The sequence below is a fragment of the Passer domesticus genome, chromosome 28 (genome assembly GCF_036417665.1).
Source record: "Passer domesticus isolate bPasDom1 chromosome 28, bPasDom1.hap1, whole genome shotgun sequence".
NCBI classification, from domain to species: domain Eukaryota; kingdom Metazoa; phylum Chordata; class Aves; order Passeriformes; family Passeridae; genus Passer; species Passer domesticus.
Window position 1 is genome coordinate 5,027,234 of NC_087501.1, and position 8,799 is coordinate 5,036,032.

The window sequence follows — 8,799 nt, forward strand, 5'->3', positions numbered from 1 at the left end:
TGGTAGATCAAGGAGCATCTGACTCTTAATGGTTGATGTGTGTAACTGGAGCTGGCACGACTTAGGACGGGGGTGTTCAGGGGCCACTGCTTTGTTTTCACCTCCAGGGAAGGAGGATGTAAAGGAAATTTACAGTTTCATCAGGAACTGCAGTGCCAGGACAAGGACTAATGGGTCCAGACTGAAAGAGAGGAAATTTAGGTGAGATATACAGAGGAAATTCTTCCCTGTGAGGGTGAGGAAGCCCTGGCATAGGTTGCCGAAAGAAGCTGTGAGTGTCCAAGGTCAGGATGGATGTGCCTGGAGCACCCTGGGATAGTGGAAGATGTCCCTGCCCATGGCAGGGGGTGGAATGGCATGGTCTTTAATGTCTCTTCCAACCCAAACCATTCCAGGATTCTATGAAGAGGAGGATGTACACTAAATCGGTATTCCAAATTTGGAACTGTTCTGGATTTTTCTGTCTGACAATTCCTGCTGAAGGTCTGGAGGATGCTGTGTGACCAGTGTTTACTCCCAGTGGTGCTGGATAAGATAGAATTCCTTTCAGCACAGTTTCCTTCAGATGGGAGGTCAGAAGGAGCTGCAGACTGCCCTTTGGGGCTGGGCAGGGTCTGTCTGTGCTGCCCAGGACTGGCAAGTTCAGAGCTCCTGGGCTCATCAAGCCAGCTCCAGTTACAGGATTTTTTGTGAAAATAGAGCTACTTTTATAAATACTGGTAAGATGGGAACAAAGTTCCTGTCAGAGTCAGAAATGGATACACAGAGCTGGGTTTTTCAGCTTCATCTTTGCAAAGTCAGAATTAAAGCCTTGTAGTGTGTGAGGGCCGGCCAGAGCTGAAGCAGTGCTCAGATATTTTTTTCAAAGAATGAGACATAAAAATCTCTTTGTACTCGCAAGACTTCTAGGTGCTGCGAGTTAGTTGGGTTTGAAGCTGTGTGCCTGGAGTACAGCAGTCTCCTTAAGGATTCTCCCAGAGAGCCTGGCTGCTCGCCTCATGAGAAGGCTGCACCACTACCAGGAGACACCCCAGACTTGCTCCCATAGTGTGCCAATTTTCATTTCATAGTGAGAAGCAGCAGACAATGACAGCTGCTGCTTTAAGAGCGCTGTCTGACAGGTAGAAGAGATCTCTGGGGTTTCAACAAATTGCTTTAATAGCTTCAGCTCATAAAGCTTTATGTGCCCATTTCCTTGTAGACAGCAGCTGCAGTGAGGATCTCTGCTGTAAATAGGATGCACTTGCAAGCACTGCAGTTTGACCAGTCTGATGCTGGCATTTGTTTCTGTGTGCTAAAAATTAGGTCTTGTATAGTTAAGTTCACAGGTATCCAGGGAAAGGCAGAACACAGAATCACTGAGGTTGGAAAAGCCCTCCAAGAGTATCAAGTCCCAGCTGTGCCCGATGCCCGCCTTGTCCCCAGCCCAGAGCACTGAGTGCCACATCCAGGCCTTCCTGGGACACCTCCAGGGCTGGGGGCTCCAAGCTCCCTGGGCAGCCCCTGCCAAGGCCTGACCACCCTTTCCAGGAGGAAATTCGTGCTGATGTCCAACCTGACCCTCCCCTGGCACAGCTCAAGGCTATCGAGCCCCACCTTTAAATTCTCTGCTGTCTTCACAGCGTTGCAGGCCTGCTTGAGCTCTCTGGCTGGAGCTGAATTGCTTTTACCGCATTTGGGAGAGAAACCCAAAGTCTGCATTGTTATAACAACGAATTAAAAGCACCAGTGACTAGGAGGAGGAAGGTTCTGCCTCCCACTGAAATCGCTGAACAAAAGTACGGCTCTCCAAGAGCAGCAGGAAGCTCTGATGTGAATCACTTCCTGCAGGCTGATACCCAGACACGGATTGCTGCTGTGCAGGGTTCTCTCGCCTCGGCTGTGCTCCGTGCACTCACGCTGGAGGAGAAGGGGAGAGAGGGGAGGAGTGGCGAGATAAGCATTGACAGAACGGGATTGAGTCTTTCCCGTGTGGAACATTCTCTCCTATAGGCTCCTGTACTAGGTGAGAGGGACGGCAGCGAGAGAGCCCTCCCCAATTGGCTGCTCCTGCGGTGGCACCATCGGTGATGTCACCCTGGCAGCCTCCACACCAGACTCTCTTTGGGGGGCTTTTCTTTCCCGGCAGAACGGTCTGAGAGAGGAAAAGAGAAAAGAGTGATGCTGAAAGTGCTGCCTTCCATCCCCTTCTGTGAGAGCCGCTGATAAATCCCCAGTGCTCCTCCCAGCAGTGCAGTCGGAGCGAAGTTAATGTGAAATTAGAGGTGGGGGTGAATTAGATTTCAGCGCTTGTGCACGAGAGTTATGGGTTTGTGAAGAGAAGCTGGAGAGCTGCCGGAAATCCTTGCGCTGCTGAATGCGATGCAGTGGAACGGGAAGGATTGGGTCAGTCGGGAGCATTTGGCAATAAATCATAGGATAAATGTAAGAAAAGAAGGAGAAAAGGCAGAAAAGATTTCCTCCCAGCCCGTGTCTGTCAGAACCCTCTGACTGGGATTTGTTATACTGAATTCTCGAAACATGGGAACATGTGTTTTTTGCCCCAAAGTACTTGTATGTTGTTGCTTCTTTACACACCTAGCTGAGCATCACATTTGCATAATTTGTATAATTGGCACAGCCACTGCCAGCGAAATCCACACAAGCTGCAGAACTTCCCCTTTCTCTTACCAGTTTATTTTGCTCTTCACCCCTTTCTGCTGAATTTGATCTCCAAGTGTTCAGGATTTTATTTTTCAGTTGTGTTAGAAATAGGAATTGTGTGTTTGTTTTTCAGGATGAGTACTTGAAGCAGCAGGTGCCTTTATGCCACTGATTTTATACTGGCTGTAGGAAAGTCTTTGTGACTCAGTCGTCTGTAAAATTGAAATATTAACATTTTGTGGGAAGATGTTAATAACCTCAGTTAAAAGCAAAGGATTTCTATAATCTTTTCATGTAATGATCCCAAATACCACGGATATTTTTTCCAAATTCTCAGCCAGTGTAGATAATTTTAGTGTCAGCCAATTGCATGCTAATGTGTGCTCTCTGATCTGTTCTGGTGTGATTTGTTTTGGATTACATGCTATGTCTGTTTTAGTTTATAAAACCAGATTTAATGACTCATGAAGCAATTACTGAATTTATATTTCTATAGAATATTCCTATGAGACTCAAATTTGTGTGGAGTTCCATGATTTCTGATGGGTTGGTTTTCTGGGCCATATCTTATGGAGATAATGAGGTGATGGTCTTTAGTCTTAAATTACTGAACCAGATGTGTCAGCATACTGAATCAGTGAGCATATTTTTAATATCTGTTTTTGATAAAGTTAGTATTTCACATTTATCTCTAGTACAACACTACGTTTATTCAGTGGGATCAGGCACTGGAATGCTGCATGAGCTGTGCTATGAGGGTCAGGATCTGAAAATCCATTGTGTCATTTCTGCAGAGTTGATATTGTGGAGCCTCACTGGAGAGCAGTGGGTCTGTGATATCAACTTGTTGGTGTGAACCAAACTGGGATTGTGCCAAATTCTGCTGCGCAGGAGAGATGGAGCCTTGGACATCTCTGTGCACGGGGTGTGAATGTTTCCAAGCAGGATGAGTGATGCTGCCATGTTCTGATGCTTTCTCAGTGCACACACAGAGCCTGGTATAAAATCTGTCCCTCAACATTCTTATCAGCAAGGAGATGTACATTGTTTTCCAGGCACAATCCCTTGGCCTTCCCAGGCCTCCCATGGAGAGCAATGAAAACCTCACTGGTAAGCCCCAAATGCTTTTATCACATGCAGCGGGGCAGTGAGCCAGAAATTCAGTGATGATCTCTGGAGGTCAGGCAAAGCCGTTAGAATATGGGTTGGACAGGATAATTTAAACCTCCTAAAGGCTTTTCTCCAACACACCAGTAAATACCTTCATGTTTTGACTTGAAGAGAAATGGGCTTGATTAACATTTACATGCACTGGGATGCTTTCTTCCTTAGAGCTTCCATTATATTCAAACAGCAGTGGCTTTTCCTTTTTCCTGAAAGGAGTTTCTATGAGTTTTCGGTCAACCTGTTAAAATCTGCCTAAATATTTGCTTTTCCCATCTCTGCCTGGATTTGCTGACAGCCTGGCACACCAGCTTTTGGATGGATGAGTTGCCTCATGCAGGAGAGCTGAACTTTCCCATGTGTTGGCTGCTCTCTGTAGGCTGTGACATCACTGTGCTGGCAGAGGGCCCCCTGTGACAATGTCCTTGAGCTGGGTCGCACAACAGGCTCCTCTAAGGTCCTGAAGGAGCAGTGGATGCTTTCCAGCATCAGCATCTGTCAGAATACAACTGATTTAAAGCATGAGGAAGAGAAGCTGAGGCTTCTGGACAGGCTGGGTTAGAGTCCCAGTAAGCCCAGTTTGTGCCACACCTCACCCTTCACTGGGAGTTGCAAATTCAGCAACACCAAGCAAAGGCTTCTTTCTGCAGGAGATGTGTGTGAAATAGCAGCAGCTGGACTGATAAGGGACATGGCTCAGGTTCCCTGTGCACAGTCTGTCCTTTGTGGAACCTGATGCTGCCCAGGCCAGCTCTCTGGACCTCGGTCAGAGCCTGCTGAAGTACACACTGAGCTCTCCTCCATCCCCTGTGACCTCGGGGTTGCAATGGCCATGCACAGAGCCTGCTGCAGGGCCTGGGTGAGCTCCCACTGTCCCGGTGCAGGCGTTGGGGTGAGGGACAGAGCAGTCACAGGGAGGGACAGAGCTGTGGGGGCTGAACTGGCAGCTATTGTTCCTCCGGTGTCTTGTTTGTGCTCTACAGTTCCAGCCTGGTGTGGGATTTGCTGGCTCAGGCACAGGGAGCTCTCAGTCCAGCTCTGCCTGCAGGTCATCTCAAAACCATGGAATATCCTCAGCTGGAAGGACCCACAGGGATCATCGAGCCCAGTCCTGGCCCTACATGTGCTCAGGGGTCATGGCCTTGCTGGTTCCCAACCCTGCAAGTGCATCCCTGGCCAGCCCTAATCCAGGGATGGAGATTTCCTGCCCCAAGCACACATTTGCCTTTTGTTCCTGGAACCTCTACTCCCTAGCAGCTGCTCACAGGGATTTTCCCCCACCCCATGTGTGTTCTGACAGATAATTAACCTTTCAGCAGCTCGATTAACAAGGAGCTGCTGCAGCCCTTCCTGATAAAGCAGCAACTTCCCTGGAAAACCACACTTTCTGTCATCCCAGCTTGATTTTTAAAAGAAAAAGTCAATCAATCAACACTGATTCCTCATCATATGACCTTTGCGTGTGTTGGTTTTGGGTAACATGAAGAAAAGACAACATTTGGCTTGTGACTAGTGGCAATTAATTCCCTTTTTTTTTTTTTTTTTAATCACCTATAACTCGGGTACAACTGACACTCTATTTTTTCAGAGCTGTGGAGATATTTTAGTGTTCCTATTTGCAATGTTTCCAGGGAAGTCTGCAATTCTAGTGGTGATTTTTTCCTTTTCCTGAGATGGGGGATACTTTGAGATAAAAGAAAATTTCCCTCAATGGATAGACTATATTGTGTTTCACTTTGAGGATAAGAACAAGGAGATTTGGCTCAAAATGAAGGGGCATAAAATGAGTAAAATCTGTATCTCTTTGCATGGTTGTTGGCACAAAGAAGAAGGTGTGATACACATTTGTAGCATTAGGCTCAGACAGAGAAATAAGGAATAGGATTTGGCCTAAAGATGCTTCTGTAAAGCATTTAATCACAGCAGCCTGGACAGCCTTGTGTGTTACTCATTAGATCCTGTTTTTTCTAGCTGTATTTTTCCTCTATAAACACTGTAGGAGGGATAAGACAGACTTTTATAAGGCCATTTATACATAAATTGAATATAAACTTTGTCCCAGCTGTCTGTGCTGAGCTTTAGTCTCTTGCAGGGTGCTTAAATATTCTGACCTATGTTGCTTCTGCCTCCCTTTGATTTTCCCTGGCCAGGGAGCAATCACCCAAGTGTTTGTATTGCCAAAGGTATCACTGTTTCTTTCCCTGGTTGCAGCTGTATTTATCTTCCCACCTCCTTCACTCCAAGCTTTGTTCCAAGAGGGATGTATGTGGAGTCCCCTGGCTTTAACCAATGAGCAGCTTCTCGTGTTTGTGCTTTCCCAGGTGCTTTCAAACAGCTCCAGCCTCAGCAGCATCTCCCAGCTCCTCAGAGTCGACTACTGCCCTGAGCTTGCCGTGGGCTGTTCTTTCACTGGCTGACTGCTAAAACAGCTCTGCCTCAGAAAGGTCATTTCCAAGAATTTACAGGGAAAATTGCAGATGTATTTTGATAGATTAGAACCTGTTATGCCCCTGGGTTTGCTGAGGAAGGTGAACTCCTTGAGGTGGCTGTACCAGAGCCGTGCCAGCACTTGAGCTTCTCAGCTCTCAGTTTCAGCAGAGCAATCCAGGCTTTACCCCCCCCACACCTGAGGGTCTCTCAGGGCTTTAACGTTCCTGCAGCTGAGCCTCCTCTTTAGTAGCTTCTTCTTCCCTCTTTCAGGGTCTCTGTCTGACAAATTGTAGAATATTTTAGGTTGGAAGAGACCTTAAAGATCATCCAGTGCCACCCCCTGCCATGGGCAAGGACTATCCCAGGGTGTTCCAAGCCCCATCCAACCTGACCTTGGGCACTGCCAGGGATCCAGAGACAGCCACAGCTTCTCTGGGCAACTTGTGCCAGGGCCTCATCACCCTCACAGGGAAGAATTTCTTCCCAATATCCTATCTAACCCTTCCCTCTGGCAGTTTGAAGCCATTCCTCCTTGTCCTTGCACTCCATCCGTTGTAAATTGTCTCTCTCCATTTTCTTGTCAGCCCCTTTAGGTACTGGAATGCCCCAGTTAGGTCACCCTGAAGCTTCTCCTCTCTAGGCTGGACAATCCCAATTCTCTCAACCTTTCCTCCCAGCAGAGCTGCTCCATCCCTCCAATAGGAGGAGGAGGACACAAAGAAAAACTAAAAAGCAAAACCTTCTTCCTTCCCTGGATCACACCTCTATTTCCTTGCCATGGAACAAGTCTCTGTTCATATGTGCCAGGAAATTGGATGCACAGCCAGCTGGAGGCAGGCACACCAAGAGTTTGGGCCTCTGTAAGACGTCTCAAGTTGAGAATATTGATTGCTAAGCCCTTTTGAAACCCTTGCTGTAAACACTTCAGGGTTTTTCCTGTCAGGATGGGCATCTGGCCAGTGGATTTCTGCTGTGTCCCCTCCCTTTAACATCAGGATCTTCAGAAGAGCCCTTCCTGACAGTGGTGGTGAGTGCTGAGCTGCTCTCAGCTGTTATTTCTAGGATCAGCTGCCTGGGTTTGCTGGTCCAATAACCCCAAGATAAACAAGCAGGCTGGCAGGAAGGTGCTGCCCTCCAGCACTGCAGCCGGGCTATCAGACCCAGTATTTCCAAACGTCAGGGGGATCCACCCAGTCTGGAATGTGAGGCTGTTTGCACTGGCTTGCTGCTCTCTGACCAGACTTGTGTCTGGGGCTGGGCTCCTCTTGAGTTTATCTGTGCTTAGGTGTTAATTCAGGGGTGAAGGATTATTTTGTTCAGAATCCAATGGAATTATCAAGATCTGAAGGTTTCAGAGCCTCCCAATCTCCTGATGGGGCTGAGCTGACAGGACTGGTCCAGCTCAGAGCCTCTGCTCTGTGTCTGTGAGCAAGTGGAAGGAGGGCACTGCAGAATGACTCAGAGTCTGGATGAATTGTTCTGGCAGGGCCTGACCCTGATGTATTCAGGTTTATCCAGGCATAGCTGAATGAAATGGAATGATGATCTTTGCCTAAATTACAGTGAGGTTTCTTTCAGAGGAAGTCTGATATTTAAGTCCTTTCTATTCCTTTACTTTATCCAAGGCTTATTCCCTTCCTTCCTTCCTCTCAATTTTTAAGGTCGGAGGGCCATGCAGGTGCTGCTTTATCTTTCCACAAAAAAACCCTAACAAACAAACAAAAAAAACCAACCCCCCCAAAAAAAAAAAAAAAAAACCAAAAAAAAAAAACCCAAAAAACATAGAAGAAACCTGCATGTTTTCAGCATCCACAAAGATCCCAGGCAAAACATGTGAACCTTCAGCTGTTCACTGTGGAGTTCAGTAGAGAGCACCAACCCCCAAAGTGTTTTGGAAATAAATATGTTGTGAGGTGTATAGAAGCCTTGGGAAGATGATTTTGGAGGTTGCTTAGGATTTCTCCTTTTCTTTCTCCGCTAGAAATGAAACAAAATTTGTCACTAAGGTGGGAGAAATCCTTTCCTCACAGATAGGCTCCTGCAGGAGCATTAGTTCTTTTTTTCAGTTCTACAATAAAGGAAGATTTTTTTTCCTCAGCTGTAAGGAGCAAATAGCGAAGTATGGCTGTTTGCAGTAGTTCCTCTTTTGGGATGGCTTCCAAGGGTTTTACTGCTGTGCTGCCATGAGAGAGGAGCAGCCTAAGTTAAGGAGGAAACATAAAAGAAGGTCAGAAGCTTCAGGACTAAAATAGGAAGAGAGACTTGGCATCTGTCAAGGTCAGCACAGCAGCAGGAGACAGTCTGAGGAAAGCAGCATGTGGGGACAGCAGACACTCCTAGAGCTCTGTCAGCAATGGCTGTTCCATGAATTGGAGCAAATGATGTTTGGAGGGTGCGTTTGGAGCAGGCTCAGCCTGACTGTGGGGACTGTCACCCCCCGTGCCATGGGTTTGCACTTCCCATGGAGAGTACAAACAGCTGCAATGAAAGTGTGAATATCAAACTGGAGATAGCACAGAGAGCTCAGCAGAGCTTAGTTTTGGTGGCGAAGATATGTCCTCA